Here is a 17,560-nt window from a genome sequence, read left to right on the forward strand (position 1 = left end):
AAGGAATCAAGGTGGAGAGTGACCAACAGAAAATGACAGCTGATAGTGGAAAGAAAGCAGTGCACGGACAGCTGCTCTTGGCATGATGACCACAGACCACCTCAGGCTATGAAAATGTCTGCAGGTGGTTTGGCAGATGCAGAGGAAAAGTTTATTTTATACGCATACACTGTCCAAATATAAATGCAGGAATTATTCTCTGAAAAATCTTTTGAAGTTACTTAGAGTCCGTATGTTTTTACAGGTTATACACACACACACACACACACACACACATGTGCACACATATACACACACTGCCAAAATGGCTTATTTCAACTAACATTGAACTATAGAGCATAGCATATCTTCTAACACATCATATCAGTTGTATTATAACATTTTATATTTTTCAGCTTTGCATTTAATTGCTACTATGGAAATATACTTATTAAGTTTATCAGGGGATTAAACTACAATTTACAACTAGTAAAAGAAGTCGAAACATAAATTCTATAATTAAGAACAATACTATAAGCATAAAAGGTGATAGATTCCAGTGGGAATATGAATTATAAATTTGGATACGGTAGGACAGATGAATCTACAAGTGAGGTTTTATAAAGGCAGCTAAAAAGAGAGAATACAGAGTAAGGATTTCTATGGAATTATCTGTTTGCTGCACTACTTGGCATGTTATCTACTAAGAAACATTTCTAACAAAGGCATGAAATCACTAAAACTCTTTGTTGTTTTAAATTTAAATCTTTACTTTTAAATTTTTTTCACTTTTCTCAAAAACAAGGGGAAATCATGCACTTGAAGAGAATCAGTAAAAAAGTTAATGAGAGAAAGCAGAGGGGACTACTGTGTATTTCCTCAATTAGATGATGTGAAAGTCACATGGTGTGCATAATATTTAAAGCAAGAGAATAATTATTTTCCCAGGACATGTTTGCATACCTATTGCTTCACAAATGGATGAATACACTGGTGAGTAGAATAAGAATCAGGTAATGGCCCCTGTGTAGCAAATATATGGGGGGGGAGTGTTGAAAAATTTTATTCTTTTTTCCATTGAATGCTCATGCTCATAGTACAGGTGAAGAGATACTTCATTTACCTTGTGACGACTTATGACCCAAGTATAAACTATAAAAAATATGCTGTGATTACTATACATGGACCCTAAATGTATATAAGGAAAATCTTTTTTTCATGAATAAAAGTTGTTGGCCAAATGTCAAACTGTGTAATATTTACTATTTACAAGGAACTAATGGTGATCCAAAAATAAATATTATTGCTAAAGAAAACAACAAAAATTAAAACATGATATAACTACTCCATATCCAGTTCTTCTTTACCTTCTACTATATTAATAAATAAGGAACAATAAACTGTTTTTAAGTAGGTTCACAATCATCATTCAAGGGACTCATGCAGACCTTTTAAGAACAGGATAAAATCCAAACATTTCATCATGATCTTTTCTATGATGTCAAGTATATACTCAAGCAGTACATTATAGCAATCTATTCAATATCTTCAGTAGTCAAAGCCTCTCTTCAGAATTAAAATATAATGAATACTATCAAGGTTCTGATATAAAGATTCCTATAGAAGACAAAACTGGTACAGAGATTTTACTGGCCCAAAATTATGTTTTTTGGTGAGACTTATTGAATTTCTTTATTTATTAGTAAATTGATTCTGCTTGTTGCTATATATTTTTTAAAATTCTGAAACATATTCCAAACATGAAGAAGCACTTTTCAGAGACAAATGCTCAGAGCTGATTTACACTCCACTGGCCATGATCATCAACAGTGAACCCTGAATCTTCCTACTCATGAGGGTGACTTCCTCCCCTGCTCAACTTCTTCAGCTGTTAAAAGTGGCTCCATTGAAAAATCTCCCCATGATACAGGATTCATGTTCAGACCAACTATCTAGAACCATTTGAATAAGTCAACATCACTGGCTACTACTCCTGAATAACTGTAACATGAGTCAACATGACCCAGTTCAGTAGAAAAAAAGAGTGAAGGTAGAACCCAACTAAATGAAAACATGTTACTTTTATTTCTTTTCAGAATTACTTGCCTTATTCTTTGCCCAAGGGGATTGCTTGTATTTTTTTGTGGTTGTTGATTTACTTTAAAAAATGAAAATGTTAATAGCAACAAGACCAGCAACAGCTAGTAGGTACTGTGCACCTACAAAATGCTTGAAAGTATGCTAAGTGCTTTCCATGGAGGGACACGTTCATCTTCAAACCAAATATAGGAAACTAGAGGCCCAGCGTGCACAAAATCGTGCGCGATTCGCTCGCTTCCACTTGTGTCAGCTGGCCGCCCCACCCATCACCACTTGTAGCTCGCTGCCCCTCCCTCCGCAGCTCCTAGCCCTCCACTGCTTGTAGCCCTCCGCCACTTGTAGCTCTCCACTGCTCTTAGCTCTCTGCCACTAGTTGCTCACGCCCCACCCCACCCCACCTGCCGGGAAAGCTGCTGCTCATTTGGTCATGACGATATTAGGGTGTGACAGCCATGGGCCTTTTATATAAGAGATAGGAGGTACAACTGAGCCCAGGGTGGGACCTCCCACCAGTGGTGAGCATGATGAAAACCCAGACAATTTGACTCCAGTCTGTGTTCTTAATCATTGTTACTTCATCTTCCTATTTGTATGAATTAATTCTATTTCTTAGATTTTGAACCATATTGTGTTTTAGTATTCCACAAAATATTATTAAAATGTTAAAACTTTCATTACCTAAAGTGAAAAGCTTCCATTATTTTGAAAATGCATTATAGGGAACACCTCATTTCTCAACAATGTCAGACAAACAATAATACATATATTTAACACAATATTGATCTGTCAATGCTGACTAGCTAGAGTAATATAGGAAAATAGGAATTAAAGGAAAACACTTAGTCAGACACTGAAAGAGTTGCCTCAAAGCTCCTGTACTGAAAATATCAGCTCCAGAAAGTAGAAAACTATTCTAAAAAATTGTCCCTATCATGAGACAAAGTAGATCCTGATTGAAATCCAGGAGGGCAAGGATGTTCTTTGACCCAACCATTATTTCCAGCACCTAGCCCAGTGCAAACTATAAGAGTTGGCACTCAGTAAACATGTGTTGAGTGAAAAAAGCAAGAAATAGTCATATGTTCAATAAGTAAGCCTACCAAATAGGGGAACTTTGTTAACCAGTTCTCCATATGTGTTTAAATGACTCAGTTTGCCATATTCTTTAATTTCCTCTTAATTCCTTATACATGTATATACATATATATTGCATAAGCCACACTAGCTCATATTGACTTATAGATTGCTTGCTTATCTCCCACTCATTTTATTTTTAATCTCTTTAAAATTTGTTCTACCAAAAATCAGACTTTCTTAATGAGAGAAAGAAATTTCACATTTTTTTTGTGTGTGTGTCCTCAATAGGAAACTATACCAGAAGAATTGACTCTAATCAGACTGTATGATCCATCCATTTGATTTTGTTTCTTCAAAGGTGGGGTCCATCAATTCACAGATGTATTCCTAGAGCTGAACATTTTATAGAATTTAGTAGGCACTCAATAAATATTAATGCACACATGATTATGCAAGGTATATGCAATCCAGCCCTACCATTCATAAAAACCTTTCTATTTTTCTGTCTTCATACAGAGACCACCCATAAGAGGACCTTTATAGTATAACTTGGGATTAGATATGGCAAACTGTCAGGGCTTATGCATCAGCCCACCCTCTTTCACACACATGCACAAAATTTAAATTTTAAAATGCATAGAACAACTTAGTGAATTTTGGTGTCATTTCCTGAGATGAGGAAGATTAGAGGAAGAGCAGATTTGAGGGGAAAATTAAGTGCTCTATTTTAGACATTTTAAGTTTGTATGTAATGTAAGAACTATTGAAAAACACTGGATATATAGACTTTCATTTTTAGAAATTTAAAAATAGTTAACTAAAAAAATAAAATGTTTATATACAATGTCATCCAGTTGGGACCATAATAGATTTTTTAAATGATTCTTAAGAATGCAAATTTTTTATATTAGCTATTGTTAAAATTATTTTGACATATGGTTTCCAAAAGAAATAACTTTTTTCTTCTCCCACACATTCACACACACACACACACACACACACACACGTAACATGCACACACACACAGGCAAGCATGCACAGACACATGCAAAATCATGCACGCACACACAAGCACCACCTACATGTGAGAGCAATAACACTGTATGATATTCATGTAGACATAACCTAAAACACGTCTGTAAGTAATACATCTTAACTTTTAGAATGAAAGTGGCTTTATGCTTCAGAAAACGCTAACTCATTCTCTTGAAAAACCTTAGCAACATTTAATAAAAGCAGGTAGAAAATCCAACTTTCTATTCATCTTTCACAGAATTATACACATGCAGGAACATTTTTCCATATTTTATAGCATATTAATTTTCCTAGTATTTTGTAATATTAGAAATATACTTTATAGTATGCATAAAACACAAAACATACATGTATCAAATGGATTAAAGAATTTCAAAAACTTCATGTTGAATTTGAAATCTCTGTAACCTCCCTTTTTTTATACACCTACCTTTATGATGATTTTTTTAAAAAATAAGGATTCTTATCTCCTCTGTACTTGTCATAATAAATTGGAAGAAAATATCTAGTACAAATACTGGTCTGATAAATACATGTATTTTTGTCAGATTACTTACAATTGATTTTTGTTCTCATTTCTTGAGTTTTCTTTTCTGCTTGAAGTCAAATTATTGATATAGTAGCAAATCTATGTGTACTTTTTGATAATAAAGCAAATAAACTTAATTTTTTTATTGATCTCAAGTAAGACCCACACGGTCACAGTTACAATTTTTCATGGTTTATATTTGAATATCCTGACTACAGTTTCTAGATGTATTTGCTTTAATTCTGAAATAAACCTGTATCTAATAGCAACGCTTTTACTTCCATTTCAATATCGAGTTCCAGGCCCTTCACTTCCATGCCAACATGCGACAAAGGAAACACTTCCTAGAGCATGGGGAGAGAATTGGCTTCTCCACTTGGCAACAGATCCTGTGTTGATGATTTTTAAAAGAATAAGTGTTCAGTTCAAGAGCCCTAGAGAGGCTGATGACTGCAGCTCTGGTCATTTGAGGGAAAAAGGAAAGAGATTTTTTTAAAGCTGGGGGGAGGGGCATGGAATAAACACATTTCCTTTCATTTTAAAAAAATTAAAAAGCAAAAACAAGTTTTGAGTAAGAACATATGTAGTTCCTTATAATTAGAAGAAAAGCACAGACACATAGATGCATGTCTTTGATGTCTTTGGACTTCAGATCGATTATACACATGCTAATGTTCAATTTCCATAAAAATAAAGCAAATGACAATTATATGTTGGCTTAATTTTGTTATGACAAAGACACTCTTCAGACCCCTTAGCAAGAAACTTGGCACTATTCCATGAGGGTTCTTCACTCCTAGAATATACAAAACTCCATGAAGAAGAGATTAACTAATTTGTGTAATAAACAGACCAATATCCCCTCACTGGACTTTGGGGTCTCAGCTATCCTATAATCAAGAAAGGATACAGAACCATTGGCGGTTTGTCAATCTCCTTTCACATCACAGGCCTATAGAGAATGGATTAGGTATGGATTTCAAATCACCAGGCCTTTGGATCTTTCAGGTATCCTGGAAAGAGTTTTAGAACCTATGACTGACTCTACTTCTGATAGACTACTTTCCTCCAATTTCTATTTGTCTCTTTCAAGGAAAAGAATGCAAGGACATTTTTCAGAATTTAAAAGATGTTGCCTATCATTTAAAAAGAACTTAAATCACCCTGTTGAAGAAAGTTAATTAAAACTTGAGCAAAGGTAAGTTTCTAAAAATAATCAAACAAACAAAAACAATGTAATAATGAGAAAAAAAAACTGATTTCTCATTAAATAATTGTGTGGCTTTGATTAGCTCACTTCACTTCTTTTGGTTGAATTTCTTTTATACAATGGAGGGCTTTACCTAGATTGCATTGAGGTTCTTCTACTTCTAAAATTTTATGAGTCTATGTCTGAGGAAGGTTGCTTGCTATGAAGGGCTTACCTGCCATGGCTTATAAACACTCATTGGAAAATCACGACAGGATTGTGGCATCCATCTCTAGCATAAATATAACTTCAAGTTAATCTCCATTTCTTACTCTTTATATATATATATATATACTAGGGGCCTGGTGCACGAAATTTGTGCATTGGGTGTGTGTGTGGGGGGGGGAGTGTCCCTCAGCACAGCCTGCCCCCTCTCACATACTGGGAGCCCTCAGGTGTTGACCCCCATCACCCTCCAATCACAGGATCGGCCCCTTGCCCAGGCCTGACGCCTCTGACAGAGGTGTCAGGCCTGGGCAGGGGACCCTCATTTCCCCCCATCACTGGTTCTGCCCCCAGCCCAGGTCTGATGCCTCTGGCCCAGGCGTCAGGCCTGGGCAGGGGACCCCCAGACCCATCCGATTGCTGGCTCTGCCCCTTGCCCAGGCCTGATGCCTCGGCCAGAGGCGTAGACCCCCATCACCCTCTGACCGCCTGATCGGCCCCTTGCCCAAGCCTGACGCCTCCGCCAGAGGTGTCAGGCTTGGACAGGGGACCCCCATCTCCCCCCGATCACTGGCTCTGATCCCCGCCTAGGCCTGAGACCTCTGGACCAGGAATCATGCCTGGGCAGGGGAACCCCATCTCCCTCTGATCGCTTGCTCCACTCCCCGCCCAAGCCTGACGCCTCTGACCCAGGCTTCAGGCCTGGACAAGGGGACCATCATATCCCTCCAATCCCCGGCTCCGCCCCCCACCCAGGCCTGATGCCTCTGGCCCAGGCATCAGGCCTGGGCAGGGGACACCCAGCCCCCCGCCCAGGCCTGATGCCTCAACCAGAGGAGTTGACCCTCATCACCCTCCGATCACCAATCACCAGATTGGCCCCTTGACAAGGCCTGAGGCCTCCGGCAGAGGTGTCAGGCCTGGGCAGGGGACCCCCAGCTCCCCGCAGTTGCAGGCTCCACCCCTGCCCAGGCCTAACGCCTCTGGCCTAGGCGTCCAGCCCGGGCAGCGGGGGGCGCTGCGATTACGTGGGCTCCGCCCCTGCCCCTGCAGGACGCCTCTGGCTGAGGCATCCGGCTCGGGCAGCGGGGACCCGCAGCTGAAGTGGCCCCGCGATCGTGGGCTCTGCTTTAGGCCCAGGCAAGGGACCCCTAGCTCCTGGGACTGCCAGCTTCAACCGTGCCCAGCTCCCATCGCTGGCTCCACCCCTACTTCCTGCTATCACTGGCCAGGGCGGCAAAGGCGCCTGATTCTCCGATCATGGCTGGGGGGCAGGGCAAAGGCGGCCCCAGGGCCGCCTTTGCCCTGCCCCCCAGCTCTTAGCTCCCCCCTGGGTTTCCAATCACTGTCAGTGGCAGGGGGCTTCTTCCTGCTTTCCCTTTCGCCTCCCTGCATTGTGCCTACATATGCAAATTAGCCGCCATCTTTGTTGGCAGTTAACTGCCATCTTAGTTGGCAGTTAATTTGCATATAGCCCTGATTAGCCAATGAAAAGGGTAGTGCCATACGCCAATTACCATTTTTCTCTTTTATTAGTGTGGACTAGAGGCCCGGTGCACGAAATTCATGCATTGGGACAAGGTAAGGTCCCCTCAGCCCAGCCTGAACCCTCTCCAATCCAGGACCCTGGGATCGGGCCTAAACCGGCAGTCAGACATCCCTCTCACAATCCTGGACTGCTGGGTCCTAACCGCTCACCTGCCTGCCTGCCTGATTGCCCCTAACTGCCCCCCTGCTATCGTGATCACCCCTAAATGCCTCTGCCTTCTGGCCTGATCGCCCCCAATTGCCCCCCTGCCAGCCTGGTCGCCCCATGCAGCCTGCTGCACAGTCATTTGGTTGCCCTTCACTAACCCCCCTGCTGGCCTAGTTGCTCCAAGCAGCCTGTTCGGTCATCTGATCAGTTGCAATGGTCGTTTAGGCTTTTATATAGATAGATATTTTTAATTGATTTCAAAGAGGAAGGGAGAATGAGAGAGAAATAGAAACATCAATGATGAGAAAGAATCATAGATTGACTACTTCCTGCAAGCTACACACTGGGGATTGAGCCTAAAACCTGGGCATGTGTGCCCTAACCAGGAATAGAACTGGTGACCTCCTGGTTCATAGTTCAACACTCAACCACTGAGCCACGCCAGCTAGGCCATTTCTTACTCTTTATAAAAGGTGGAAGAGGCCACTCAGGCCCCAGAAACAGTAGAATTGACAAGGAGAAGACTTGCGGAAGGAAATCATCTCTCAACTCCTGTACATCCTCTCTTCTCATCATCCTCTCCCAATAGATGAGATGACAATGGGTGGAGAGGATAGGGAGGCTCCCTGCAGTGGTTTGCTTGTGTTGCTGTGCTGTGCTGTGCTGTGCTGTGCTGTGTTGTGTTGTGTTGTGTTGTGTTGTGTTGTGTTGTGTTGTGCTGTGTTGTGTTATATTGCAGTAGCCATGTAGTAGTGGATATCAACTGAAACATTTTGTCTGTTAGAGTTCAATACTGAAATGACCTTAGGAAATAATCAAAATGATACTCAAATATAAAATAGTTGCTTGCTGAGAAAAGAGCTAAAGAAGAACTCAAAAATGCACACACCTCTCAGAAACCCACCCTAACAACTACCGCACGGGCTCCTGTTCCAATGCTAAATAACCTTTTTAAATTCAAAGCCGAATCTGTAATCTTCATATGACAGAATGCAAATGCACATGTTTATACTTAAAATGAAAGGCAGGTTAATATAAAGGAATTTTTATGTCTTTCAAATGCTACATTAAGTGACACAAATCTCCTGAAGATGGTATTAATTTCCTCTAATAATAATTTCTGGGTCATTAAGTTCATTGCATTTTACTTTACACTCTTCTTATCAAGTATACAGTACCCTGTGTGATTTCCCCCAGGAGCCCGGCTGCCATATCAGAAAAGCTCACACTTTCAAAGGATTAATAACACCTCTCGGGTGCTTTTAAAAAGCCCTCGCTAATCTCCACACTTTCACTGATGCTGACCCGGCCTGGCCACACTTCTGTCTGCTAGAAAGTCTACATTGAAGTGGGGGAGGGAGGGCAGCCTTCTAGCTCACCACAGATGGGGAGCAATTTCGCAGGGGCAAAATGTATAGGCCAACTCGTATTTCTTTTATTTCTTCTTCACCTAGAAGAAATCGTGAAAATAAAGGTCATGCTCATATGAATAAAGTGGCCTTTTGCTGAAAAGCATTTGAAAGGATGTGACTATTTAGAAGAGCAATCCTAATTCATGACTTCATCCAACTATGTGCACTCAGAATACATCAGCCAAAGAATTAGCTTGATTAGTGGGAGCAGAATTATTCGCTATTTTAAAATCTGTGTCTTTCTTAATAATGCTACATTTATTTAAGTTGTTATCAACATTGTTTCATTTGCAAACTATAACTATTGTTCCAAGATAATATTAATTATTGATATAAATCACAAAACCCTTAAACACATAGTTCCTCCCTTGAATGTGCCAGATATACATTTGTTTCTCACCTAATATATGGTAGTGTTTTAAGAAGACATTACAAATCAATAAAGTTTCTTTTGCCTTGGGAATTATGATTTTTTTTGAGCAAGTGTACCTTAATTAACTGAATTGGAATTCATTCACTTATTAATAATCCAGTGTGTGTTTCTGTGAAGAGGGTAAAAAAAATGATCATGGATATAACCTCTAATCACAGTGGATGTTCTGGAAACAGTGCCGGAGTTGAAAAGCTGTGTACTTGGTGAGAAACTCCCGCAGTTCTGCACCGGCTACAAAAATCTAACCACGTAGAATTTGCATATTAGTTCCCATGCGTTCATCATAGGTAATCATGTTTGAACCACATTTTCTATAGAAACCTTAGAAAGGTAAATAAATCTCCGAACTCAAATGGCTTTTTCATCCATCTACACAATCTGTAAAATGGGCTAATGGTTCTCTGGGCTTTTCCAGGATTGAGGTGAATATTTTTCATGATTCAAAACAAAACCCTAACTCTCCAGTTTCAAAGGGTTACACATACAGTGTGATACAAATGTACTTAGCATACTCAAATGTGCAAAGAAAATTAGGGTTTTACATTTTTTCTATACTTGATCTCATTTTCCTTGCACCCTCCCACTCCACTGAGGACCAGAAAAACAAATTTGCCAATTAATGCTATCTCACCCGCTCTCTGTTCCATCTCCTCTTCGTTTACAATAGTCCCTTTCAGATAGAGGTCAACTCTCCACTGTTCCCAACAGGAGCAGCTGTGCTGTGGCCACCACGGGAGGTGCCCTGCATGTTGTTCTCTGGATTTTCTCTGGTCATTGACGCCCTGTATGGTTCAACCTGCCCTGATGTGCTGGATGTTTGCAGCGAGTGAGTGTGGTTCCTTCTGAGCTGGACCAGAACCAGGAGGAGTGCCCACTGGCTCAGACCCCCCTATGCTTCTCACACCATTGAGAGACTCAAATCCACTTGAGAATCTTATTTTATCACTGGCCTGGCTGGCCCATCTGCAGTGACCATGGCAACATCTCCAGCAAGCTCTTCATCCAGCATCGTCTGCTTTCCACAATTTCCCCAAGGACCACCGGCATCCTGGATACCAGCCACCCACATAGGAGCTGGCAGAGTTGAGGTCCTCCCCGTCTGCCTCTGCTACCAAACAGTTTTTTTAAAAATATATTTTATTGATTTTTTACAAAGAGGAAGGGAGAGAGATAGAGAGTTAGAAACATTGATGAGAGAGAAACATGAGAGAAACATCGATCAGCTGCATCCTGCACATCTCCTACTGGGGATGTGCCCACAACCAAGATACATGCCCTTGACCGGAATCGAACCTGGGACCCTTCAGTCCACAGGCCGACGCTCTATCCACTGAGCCAAACCGGTTTCGGCCACTACCAAACAGTTTTATTCTGATAGGCACAGGTCCCGAAGCAAATAGGGCAGAGCCCTCTCCTTTCAGCCATTTTTATAGCCTTCAGGGATGTTCGTTTCATGCGCCTCCATCTAATACCCCCACTGCTGTGTCCTAGCCCATGAGAACTATTCATTTCTCACTCAGGGACATTGGAAGCCCCTCTGTAGGACTTCAGAACTCACATTTTACGGGAGGCCATCTTTCCTTGATTTATATTCTGGTTCCTAGAAACAGACTGGGTTGGTGGTCTTTCTGATAAGAACTTCTTTTTACTTTCTAGATTTCGTAACCAGGTGCCTGTGGGGTCCAGTTCCTCCTATTCTCAGTAGCTGGGTTTTTCCTACCTTCCTGTTTTTTGCTTTCTGGGGAACTAGGAGAACCTGTTGCAGCGACACCTAGTCTCAATTCCGACCTGAAGTGCAGTGTGGACAATCTGTGCCATAGTTGGTAAATGATCAAATACTGTGGCTCAGATAGAAAGGTGGCCTTGAGGGAGGACTAGGAAATAGATAGGTCAAGAGACAGAATGAATCCAAATGCCTAACAGATGCTTATATTTTTTTTCTTAAAGTTATGCTGTTTCACACCTTTAAATATAATTGTTGATTTTTTTTTTTCAGAAAGGTTTTGAAGTGGCAAATGTTAACTAAACCTTATGTCCAATTTCATGTTTTATTGACAGATGAAATACCTTTTTTAAAAAATTTTCTGGACTTTAGAGTATAAAAGACCTCTTTCAACTGAATAACTTGATAATAAAATATTTGATGGAATTAAAAATATTTCAGTGTCAGGACCTTTCTTAGAGAAGTTGTGTTTCCCTAAAGATAAGCACTTTCCCCATGATAATGTTTCTTCTCTCCTTCAGACACTTAATTTTATATGACAATCTGAGCATAACCAATCAATCAGTGAATGTTTACACAGTGCACTCTCTGGGTGATCACAATGCTAAGTCATGGAAACACAGAGGAAGTCAAAGCTGACCTGGTCCTTGCGCTCATAAAGCTTATAATCTGGCAATTATTTACTACAGACAATGCTGGCTGTGAATTTAGCATAATGAGGTCTGGTCTGCCTACCAGTCAGGTAGTATATCAGCATAGTCTTGATTGATTGTTTAGCTTTTCTAAGACTTGATTTACTCTTCTAGAAAATGGGGATAATCCCACCTGTCCCATCTATTTTAAGATATTATCATGAAGCTCAGATAAAACAAACCACAAATGTGAAATCACTTAGTGAACATTAGAATCCTCTGCAAAGACATAGCGGTAGAAATAGGATGATGAGACGTGCAAAACCTGTGTGCTCATCACAATACTGACAAAATTACTCTATGAACCAACTCTGAAAAAATATTCTCTGCTCAGACAATGCATTGTCCTGCTTTGGTGGATGTGAGGTAGTTGAATAGCCCTTCATATACACTGAAGAAGATTAATTTTGCTTCCAGCCAACTGGTATTTTGCCTAAGACATAGGAACCCAAAACTGTAAATCAAATCATAATGAAATAACACACTGCTGTGTATTGTTTAAAAGTTTACAAAGCACTTTTAATTCTTTACCTCATTTAGTCTTATTTAATTCTGATCTTAATGTCTTGTCTGAATGGGTCACTTTATTATTATGTAATTTCTTGGCAATGACTGTTTAAAAATGTAAAATGCAAAAAGAAAAAATGCCAAGTACCTTCAAATATTGTCTTGAAAATAGAAATTCTAGTCAGCTTTAGGAACTTCCATGTCCAAAAGGGCCACTTTTTAAAAGCAGCCTGTTTGATGCAGTATTCTTCCGTGATGTGTTTCCCGGGACATGCAGTGCTTTCCCTTGGCTGGGTACCATGGCTGATGAAGGAAGGCTTTCGCCGCTAATGTAAAATTCATCAGAGATGCATCAGACCTTCCGGGGGCCACTGTGAGGCTCTCAGCCACTTGACCTCTTGCCAAGAGACCCAGGCGGAGGCTGAGGCTAAGACTCCTCTGCTAACACTTTAATGCAGGAAAATGGGACGAAAGAAGAGACTCACTATTTATTCCAAATAAAACAGGAGAAGTTGGCTAACAGGCAGTACTGACTTACTAGAGACTCTTGGTGCAAAGGAGTGTGGAAAGGACAAAAATAATTCTGAACTACACACTTCTTGGATTTTTACTTAAATATAATCCAAGTGCAGAACAGTATTTGCTCTAATGTGTTATTGCTAGTTTATTCTGTTTCTATATCTGTGTAAACTATGCTTTAAAAATATTTTCTGTGAAAACTGAAGCTATATATACACAACTAAATGTATTTCAGATTTACTTTCATTCTATAATAAATCTCAAAAATTTTGGTCAAAAGACTGTATTTTGTCAATGTTTTATTTTCCTGAAGTAATCAATAGCTCCATAACTTTTTCTTAGTTTTTCTAGGATAAACCATGGCTCTTACCAGTAGAAAGGGACCCATATATCTTCACAACACCATGACACCCAATTTTGTGCTTCTACATCATAAGATAGTCAGGAATTTCTTATAGAACAGAAGACAATTTTTCAATAAGGACTTTAAATACTTTCAAAACACAACAGCTTTGTGTTGAATTGCATTTATGAAACTCATCAGGAGGAGGATTATTTTGAGGAGTAGGAAAACTTTTGAGAATGCTTTAGTTATTTGAGATTTTTAAAAAGGCTATAAAAACTGAAGTTCTATGAAGTGATATTAGAATTGCAAATGAACCTACATTACTAACCTACTTGCTGGATATCAGATTCATCTATCGAAACAGAAAAAGGAGAATTAGAAGTCAGAGCTGATTGGCAGCCACGCACTGGACTTAGTGCACAGCTTGTCAGTGCAGAAAGGGGGTGCAGTGAACCCAACAACCTCACCTGATAGAGCAAACCAAGACTCTGGCAAGTTAGGGGACGGCACAAGTCTGCAGAAACAGCTGAGGATGAGGAGGAAAAAAGATTTCAATGCTCCTATGTCCTAGGCATCTTACTCTATGCTCCAGCATTTATAAATAATTGATACCCTAGAAATCTGAACAATTTAATGACCTCTTGAATCAAAATAGTTAAATCAATGCTAAATTTGATTTTTTAAATATTTTTGAATGATTATTTTTTAACTAGAGGCTCAGTACACAAAACTTTGTGCACTCGGGGGGTCCCTCAGCCCGGCCTATGCCCTCTTGCAGTCTAGGACCCCTCGGAGGATGTCCACCTGCTGGCTTAGGCCCACTCCCTGGGAGATTGGGCCCAAGCTGGCAGTCAGGCATCCCTCTGGCAGCCCGGCAGCCCTCAGGGGATGTCCACTTGCCAGCAGGGAGCAGGCCTAAGTTTCAGTCAGACATTTGTAGCGCTGCTGAGGAGGCAGGAGACGCTCCCACCACCACCGCTGTACTGGCAGCCATCAGCCTGGCTTGTGGATGAGCAGAGCTCCCCCTGTGGTAGCGCACTGACCACCAGGGGCAGCTCCTGCATTGAGCATCTGCCCCCTGGTGGTCAGTGTGTGTCATAGTGACCAGTCATTCCCAATCCTTCTGCTGTTAGGGTCAGTTTGCATATTACCCTTTTATTATATAGGATAGAAGCCTGGTGCATGGGTGGGGGCCGGCTGGTTTGCCCTGAAGGGGGTCCCGCTGGGGTGCCTGGCCAGCCTGGGTGAGGGGCTGATGGCTGTTTGCAGGCTGGTCAAGCACCCCCGGCGACGGAAGCTCCCAGCCTCTCCTTTTTGTCTTTTTATTATTATTATTATGGGATTTATTTACCTTCTCTAACTGAAACTTTGTAGCCTTGAGAGGAGCTCAGAGCTGGCCAGGGCGGGCAAGAGGGAAGTTTGGCTTCCTCCATCACCAGGGCCTCCTGCTTGCTCCAGCTCCGTGACCACGGCCGGCTGAAAGCAGGTATCTGGGGTTTATTTACCTTCTATAATTGAAACTCTGTCACTTTGAATGGAGCTCAGAGCCACCACGACAGGCGGGAAGCTTGGCTTCCTCCATCATTGGGGCAACCAAGCCTCCTGCTTGCTCCAGCTCCATGGCTGCCGGCCACCATCTTGGTTGGGTTAATTTGCATATAGTCGCTCTGATTGGCTGGTGGGCATGGCTTAAGGTGTAGCGAAGGTATGGTCAATTTGCATGTTTGTCTTTTATTAATGTAGATAGTAACATCTGTCACCCTGGCCTGGTAGCCTACTTGGTTAAGTGGAACAACAAATCAATGTTTCTCTTCTCTCTCTCTCCATCTCTATCTCTTCCTCTCTGTCTCTCTCCCACCTCTCTCTCTCAAATCAATTTAAAAAATTTAAATAACGTCTATCTTCATTATGCAGCACGTTGACCAAATTCCAGGTATTGACCTTATCCATGTTACTCAAACTCTGATCCATGGCTAGCCCATTTATAAAATAAACAAAATAATACCTCCTTGGTATGGCAGTCATTCCACTGCTCAGAAATATTCCAAACATTCTCCTCAGGACACAGGATAGAGATGAGTTTACCTCCCATTCTCCTGAAATTAGGCAATGGCCATGTCACTAACATGACAACAGATGTAAGCACATGTGACATGTGTCACTTTGAGGCAGAAAACTTTAAAAGTTAGCATGCAATTTGCTGGTTCCTTTCCACTGCCACAGTAATAAGCAACCTTCCAGGTGGTTTCAGAAGCTGCCATCAGTCTGTATCCTCGAGTGGAAATAATGTTGAGCATAGCCCTTGATGTCTCAGAAGGGACGTGTAGAATCAGTAGTAAAAAGAAGAAAAACATTGCTTTTGTTTCAAGCCACTAAGTACTGGTGATAATCCGTTACCACAGCATAACCTAGTCTGATCTGACTGATTCACCTTTGGGTTTCTTCCAGCATTACAATTGTTATGTTTAAAGTCATCAATTTCCTCTAATAAGCACTCAATTCAGTCATGTCAACTAGTTCGACTACGAGTAACAGTAATAGCACTTAGTAACTCCTACAGCAAGCAATCATACTTATTGTACATAACTGAATTGCACAGACAAAAAAATTATTTTATACAACACAAAAAAATTATTTTATACCACTAATACACACACACACACATACACACACACCAACATGCACAGCACTTTGTACCTAAGTACTAATAATTTATTTGTGTAGAGGACTTTTTCCAAGTACTTCAGTCTTTTATTTCACTTGAACAAAAATTATTATGCAGTATAAAATACTTAACAGCTGAATGCTCTTGACCTCTTATGGGGCAGCTGTCCCCTTTTAAAAGTTAATGAAAGTTAGCAATCTTCTCTTCAAAACGTCACATGTAATCACAAATGCATATTTTGCACATAATCATAGGAGAATTAATAGACTCACTGTGGCCCATGAAAGAGCCCTGGCCAAGATTTTTGACATTAACATTCTAGGATATTTCCACCTTTACTAAGGTTCTGTAGCATATTAGCATATTTCCTATATCACACGTAAGCATTTATTGAATAGTTTGAGGAGCCAAAGCAAGAGAGAAAAAATGTCATAAAATTATAAAATACATATCCCATCTTATGCAATTTGTGTAGAAGTTCTAATAATCCTTGTCTCTTACCCTGAGCTCCTCAAAGGAATGAGATGCTCCTCTCATTCCTCAGTATTTGAAGGTTCCATATGAACAATAACTATAGAACTGCCATAGGCAAGAGACACAATGGAGGGGGAAGAGAGAAAAATAGTGCTAAAAGACAGTGAGAGAAGTGGGGACTGTTGGGTCACTCAGTGGCAGAAAATGCCGGGAACAGTTGCCCAGTGTTGAGATTTATTCTTTGCTCAGGCTGAAGATCACACTTAGAGGATTTCCACTGGCCTGCAGAAGCAACAGAGCTTTGTGACTTAGGGTACAAATGGTACACCGATCTTTAGTCTTCAATCTAAAACCAAAGATACTACTTCAGCATTTAGTACCACCAATGGCGAAGGTAAAGGGCAACCGCAAGTTGATTCAGCAAATTGGATTCCCCTCAGTGCCCATTTGTAGTCTGTAGACATAGATTTACAGGGTGAGAGTGTCTTACTCATTATTGGATTTTACAACCTGGATTTCTCAGGAATCTGCTATAGACCTGAATTCACTTCTTAAACCAGAAGCAGACTAAAGAATTAACTTGAAGATAGAAGTTAAAATTCTCAGTAATGGAGATAAGAGCCTTATCATTTTTGTAGAAAGTACCCAAGCGTATCTGTATACTATCTCCCTGTGTTCTAAATGAGCTGTGGCTCTGAGCCAGCCGGGTTCTGCGTTCTTATCAGCCTCCATGGTGTGCACATAGCAACACACCACAAGAAGATAAAGGTTCACTGATCTTTGCAGCATGGCAAGAGTTTTTGATGAAGATAGTAAAAATCCACATGGTGAGGACTTAACCCACTGCCTGCACGTTGGTAATAATTTCAATTGAGAACACTTTCCTCATTTTTCTACCTATTTTCCCACACACTTTTGCCTAGGACTGTGGCATGTTAGTGTGTTACACAATTATACAC

Source organism: Myotis daubentonii, chromosome 2 (assembly GCF_963259705.1).
Source record: "Myotis daubentonii chromosome 2, mMyoDau2.1, whole genome shotgun sequence".
Taxonomy (NCBI): domain Eukaryota; kingdom Metazoa; phylum Chordata; class Mammalia; order Chiroptera; family Vespertilionidae; genus Myotis; species Myotis daubentonii.